Here is a 6,000-nt window from a genome sequence, read left to right on the forward strand (position 1 = left end):
GGGGAAAAGCCTGCAGGCTGAATGGCAGATAACCATGGGGAGTATCAACAACACCTCTCAGATGCAGTTTATATTTGCTTTTGATCAAATTCAAGACAAAATAAATGAAGAGGACAAAGGCTAAATGTCTTCTACAACGAAATGTGTAAAAAATTATCCACGAAAAAGAGAAAGCTCACATCCAAAGCCAGCTTAGCAGAGAGACAGCACGTTAACAAACAACCGTAAGGCATCAAGTCAACTCTGAGAAAGGTAATCTGTAGGAAGCTGCTGACGCTCAGTTCTCCAGTTCAAATGAAATCCAACATGAAATGAGGAGGCTGGTTAGAAGGAGGTTGAAAGGGAGGGTAAAAAGAGTCCAATCTCTCCAGAGTACATGGAGGCTGCTTAAAACAACAGTAATAGAGGCCCAGCAGAGGTGTATACTGCAAAGAAAGAAGGGTTCCACTAAATCCAGGAGGGTGCCCGCATGGCTAACCAGCCAAGTTAGAGAGGCTGTGAAGGGCAAGGAAGCTTCCTTCCATAAATGGAAGTCTTGCCCTAATGAGGAGAATAAAAAGGAACATAAACTGTGGCAAAAAAAATGTAAGAAGGTGATATTGGAGGCCAAGCAATGAGGAACGCATGGCCAGCTATGCGTACTATGAGGAACGCATGGCCAGCAACATTAAGGGGAATAATAAAAGCTTCTTCAAATATGTTAGAAGCAGGAAACCCGCCAGAGAAGCGGTTGGCCCTCTGGATGGTGAGGGAGGGAAAGGGGAGATAAAAGGAGACTTAGAGATGGCAGAGAAATTAAATGAGTTCTTTGCATCTGTCTTCACGGCAGAAGTCCTCGGGCAGATACCGCTGCCCGAACGGCCCCACCTAACCAAGGAGTTAAGTCAGATAGAGGTTAAAAGAGAAGATGTTTCAGACCTCATTGATAAATTAAAGATCAATAAGTCACCGGGCCCTGATGGCATCCACCTAAGAGTTATTAAGGAATTGAAGAATGAAGTTGCTGATCTCTTGACTAAGGTATGCAACTTGTCTCTCAAAACGGCCATGGTGCCAGAAGATTGGAGGATAGCAAATGTCACGCCTATTTTTAAAAAGGGAAAGAGCGGGGACCTGGGAAACTATAGGCCGGTCAGCCTAACATCCATACCGGGTAATATGGTGGAATGCCTCATCAAAGATAGGATCTCAAAACACATAGACGAACAGGCCTTGCTGAGGGAGAGTCAGCATGGCTTCTGTAAGGGTAAGTCTTGCCTCACAAACGTTATAGAATTCTTTGAAAAGGTCAACAGGCATGTGGATGCGGGAGAACCCGTGGACATTATATATCTGAACTTTCAGAAGGCGTTTGACACGTTACCTCATCAAACGCTACTGAAAAAACTCCACAGTCAGGGAATTAGAGGACAGGTGCTCTCGTGGACTGAGAACTGGTTGGAGGCCAGGAAACAGAGAGTGGGTGTCAATGGGCAATTTTCACAATGGAGAGAGGTGAAAAGCGGTGTGCCCCAAGGATCTGTCCTGGGACCGGTGCTTTTCAACCTCTTCATAAATGACCTGGAGACAGGGCTGAGCAGTGAAGTGGCTAAGTTTGCAGACGACACCAAACTTTTCCGAGTGGTAAAGACCAGAAGTGATTGTGAGGAGCTCCAGAAGGATCTCTCCAGACTGGCAGAATGGGCAGCAAAATGGCAGATGCACTTCAATGTCAGTAAGTGTAAAGTCATGCACATTGGGGCAAAAAATCAAAACTTTAGATATAGGCTGATGGCTTCTGAGCTGTCTGTGACAGATCAGGAGAGAGATCTTGGGGTGGTGGAGGACAGGTCGATGAAAGTGTCGACCCAATGTGCGGCGGCAGTGAAGAAGGCCAATTCTATGCTTGGGATCATTAGGAAGGGTATTGAGAACAAAACGGCTAGTATTATAATGCCATTGTACAAATCTATGGTAAGGCCACACCTGGAGTATTGTGTCCAGTTCTGGTCGCCGCATCTCAAAAAAGACATAGTGGAAATGGAAAAGGTGCAAAAGAGAGTGACTAAGATGATTACGGGGCTGGGGCACCTTCCTTATGAGGAAAGGCTACGGCGTTTGGGCCTCTTCAGCCTAGAAAAGAGACGCCTGAGGGGGGACATAATTGAGACATACAAAATTATGCAGGGGATGGACAGAGTGGATAGGGAGATGCTCTTTACACTCTCACATAATACCAGAACCAGGGGTCATCCACTAAAATTGAGTGTTGGGCGGATTAGGACAGACAAAAGAAAATATTTCTTTACTCAGCGCGTGGTCGGTCTGTGGAACTCCTTGCCACAGGATGTGGTGATGGCGTCTAGCCTAGACGCCTTTAAAAGGGGATTGGACAAGTTTCTGGAGGAAAAATCCATTATGGGGTACAAGCCATGATGTGTATGCGCAACCTCCTGATTTTAGAAATGGATTATGTCAGAATGCCAGATGCAGGGGAGGGCACCAGGATGAGGTCTCTTGTTATCTGGTGTGCTCTCTGGGGCATTTGGTGGGCTGCTGTGAGATACAGGAAGCTGGACTAGATGGGCCTGTGGCCTGATCCAGTGGGGCTGTTCTAATGTTCCTATGTTCTTATGAAAGCTCCAGTTAACAAAGCTAGTGCTCCCGTTTTAAGGAACACCACACATCTTGCAGGATATGTCATACAAACAAAGCATGTACAATAAACAAGTGTGTCTGAAGTAGTTCACTGTGTCAGAGAAAGGGCAAATAGTGAATACTTGCATCACATGCATTTGTTTTTAACAATGTCCACTGTATGAGCTGGGTAAGCATACAGAACCTGTGTAAAGGAACTCTACCTAACCCTCAGTCCATTTGGTGTGAGGAGTTTCCATAAATTTAATCAGCTCTCTTGTACCCAATAGAGCTTCCCTTTGTTCTTAGCTAGTAGTTCACAGACTGCATGGTTCCCTGAATGCTATCTTAGAAAGATCTGAGATCTTAGTATCTTAAACTTGGGCAAAGAGTATTGGATCGCATTTATAGAGGAACAAATGAAAAATATCTGGAGGAAAAAAACAATTTGTCAGATCTGACAATTTGTCAAAGTTGACACTTTGACAATTACAAAAAATGAAAATGCTGCTTTCTATAACATACTATACTATAGTATACTATAGTATTTCCATACTATAACAGTTTAACTGATAACCACAAGAAACTTGGGAATTGCTAAAATTATTCTGCTTATTTCAAATTTGTTGCCATTGAAAAAGTGGAATTGATAGCTAAAATAGATAAATACATTTGAATCAAGTTTGGAACCACTAGATTAATTTTTCTATCTATATGAGACATAGTTTCTTCTTTCACTGTCTTTTTCAGCATCTGCAAATCTTCAATTAAAGGCCCATCTGTTTCCATTGCAACAGGACTGCTTACAAGACAGGTGTCACTGTATATCTATCTACTATCCAAATGCAAAATGTTTTAGGTCAGAATTTTTTAATAGCGACAGGACTGCTTACAAGACAGGTGTCACTGTATATCTATCTACTATCCAAATGCCAGATGTTTTAGGTCAGAATTTTTTAATAGCGAACCTCAAGATTAGAAACTATAGCCAGGCAGGATTTCACTGCCAGAAATTTAAATCTCAGACATTTTGATGAATCAACTATTTTAAACTGCAAATCTCTCTTTTTCAAGAAACTGAAACCATAACAGCTACTAGCAAAATAACTTCTTGAAATCCAATAAGGTTATAAAATGTATTTTATCAAAAATAAGTTTTCTTAACTGTAATTTTGCAAAGTATTAAGGAGGAAAGATGCATTTTGTTAGTGCCAAAACCATTTAGTGGTTAGTTTATATGTTCTGCCCTTCTGTAATTGAAAAAATGGAACCATATACTTGTCCAGTGTGGCTTTAGATATCCTCTAGCATCTCACCTCCATCTTGCACTGCTTCTGAAATTTTAGAAGGGTTTCTAAAGCAGATTATGACATATTGATGAGTTTGCTACCCAGAGATAAAAACAAATAACAGCCCCCTTTCAGGGGATGGGCCTGTATCCTGTTGCTCTAAGGATACTCCTCAGGGGACAGGGGATCGGATACTGCTTGAAGTGGGCGATTTGATTGTCAGGAACATAGAAAGGGGGGTTTGTGACAGATGTGAGGACCACATGGTGGCTTGCCTGCCTGGTGTGAAGGTTGCGGGCATCACATCTCATCTAGACAGGCTGGCAGAGATTGCTGGGGAGGAGGTAGCAGTTGTGGTGCATGTCGGCGGTAGTGGTTGTGTTTTATATCGGCACCAACAATGTGGAGAAATGTAGCCAGGAGGTCCTGGAGGCCAAATTTAGGCTGCTAGGTAGGAAGCTCAAAGCCAGGACCCCAAAGGTAGCATTTTCAGAAGTGCTACCTATTCCAAGCACACAACCAGCTAGACAGGCGAGCTCAGGGGTCTCAATGCATGGATGAGACAATAGTGTTGGGAGGAGGGGTTTAGATTCATTAGACACTGGGAAATGTTTTGTGACAAGCCATACCTGTACAAGAGGGATGGGCTTCACTTGAACCAAAATGGAACCAGACTGCTGGTGTGTAATATTAAAAAGGTGGCAGAGCAGCTTTTAAACTGACCCCTGGGGGAAAGTCAGCAGGATTGGGGACTCCTCCTCCCTGTGGAATGAGGATGCGAAGGTTAGAGAACAACAAGGTTGTGAAGTGACAGAGTAGAAGTAGTAATGGGGAAGCATGCTCTGATAGCCCGTCCAGCAGAATGAGAGGCTGCAGGGATAAAGGAGCAAATAAGCAGCTCATCTTGGGGGACTCTGTATACAAGTGCTTTTATGCAAATACCCAAAATCTCCAAGCAATGATGGGAGAACTGTAGTGTTTGGTGGCTAGGGAAAACATTGATATAGGGGGCATAACTTAAACCTGGACGAATGCAGAGAATCAGTGGGATACCACAATCCCAGGCTATAAATTCTATAAGGGGGACAGGGAGGGGCATGTTGATGGTGGAGTGGCCATCTGTGTTAAAGAAGGGGTAGAATCCAGCAAAGCAGAGATTGAAGGTGGGTGTAACTCCACTGTAGAATCATTGTGGGTTAAATTACCAGGCTCAAGGAGTGATGTAATACTGGGGGTGTGCAATTGTCCTCCAGACCAAAAACCTGAAGGAGACCTTGAAATGAGAACACAGATCAGGGAGGTGTCGAGGAGAGACAGGGTTGTAATCTTGAGGGACATCGATTATCTTCATATCTACTGGGTCAATTTGTACTCCAGTCATGAAAGAGAGACCTGATTTCTTGACATGCTAAATAACTGTGCCTTAGAGAAACTATTCAGGGAACGCACCAGAGGACAGGATCTGGATTTAATATTGTGTGCTACTTGGGACCTGATTAGGGATGTAAATGTTACTGAGCCATTGAGGAACAGTGACCATGCTGGGATCCATTTCAACATGCACGTTGGGGGAAGAGTACCAAGCAAATGTGACACAAAAACCCTTGACTTCAGAAGGGTGGACTTCCCTCAAATGAGGAGACTAGTTGAAAGGGAAAGTAAAAGGAGTTCAATCTCTCCAGAGTGCGTGGAGGCTGTTTAAAACAACGGTAACAGAGGCCCAATGGAAGTGTATACTGCAAAGGAAGAAGGGCTCAACTAAGTCCAAGAGGTGCCAGCATGGCTAACGAGCAGAGAGGCTGTAAAGGAACCACATTGAAATATCTCTATTCTATCAAATAGCCAAAAAAAACCAGCCGGGGGGGGGGGGCTGGTCAATGGTGCATCACTGGGCCCACTGCCTAGGCCCACTGCATGGGAGGAGATCCCATCATGGGGGTGACCTGCTGGCCTCCATTACCAGGTGACCCAAACCCTAGTGATGCCACTATTTCAATGTCTGATATTTGGGGCTCAGTGCTGTTAAAGGATTGTATGATAGGTATTTCAGTGGTGCTTGGGCAAGAGAACAACCTGAAAAATTCTGGGCAGAATG

The sequence above is a fragment of the Tiliqua scincoides genome, chromosome 1 (assembly GCF_035046505.1).
Source record: "Tiliqua scincoides isolate rTilSci1 chromosome 1, rTilSci1.hap2, whole genome shotgun sequence".
In the NCBI taxonomy this organism is placed as follows: domain Eukaryota; kingdom Metazoa; phylum Chordata; class Lepidosauria; order Squamata; family Scincidae; genus Tiliqua; species Tiliqua scincoides.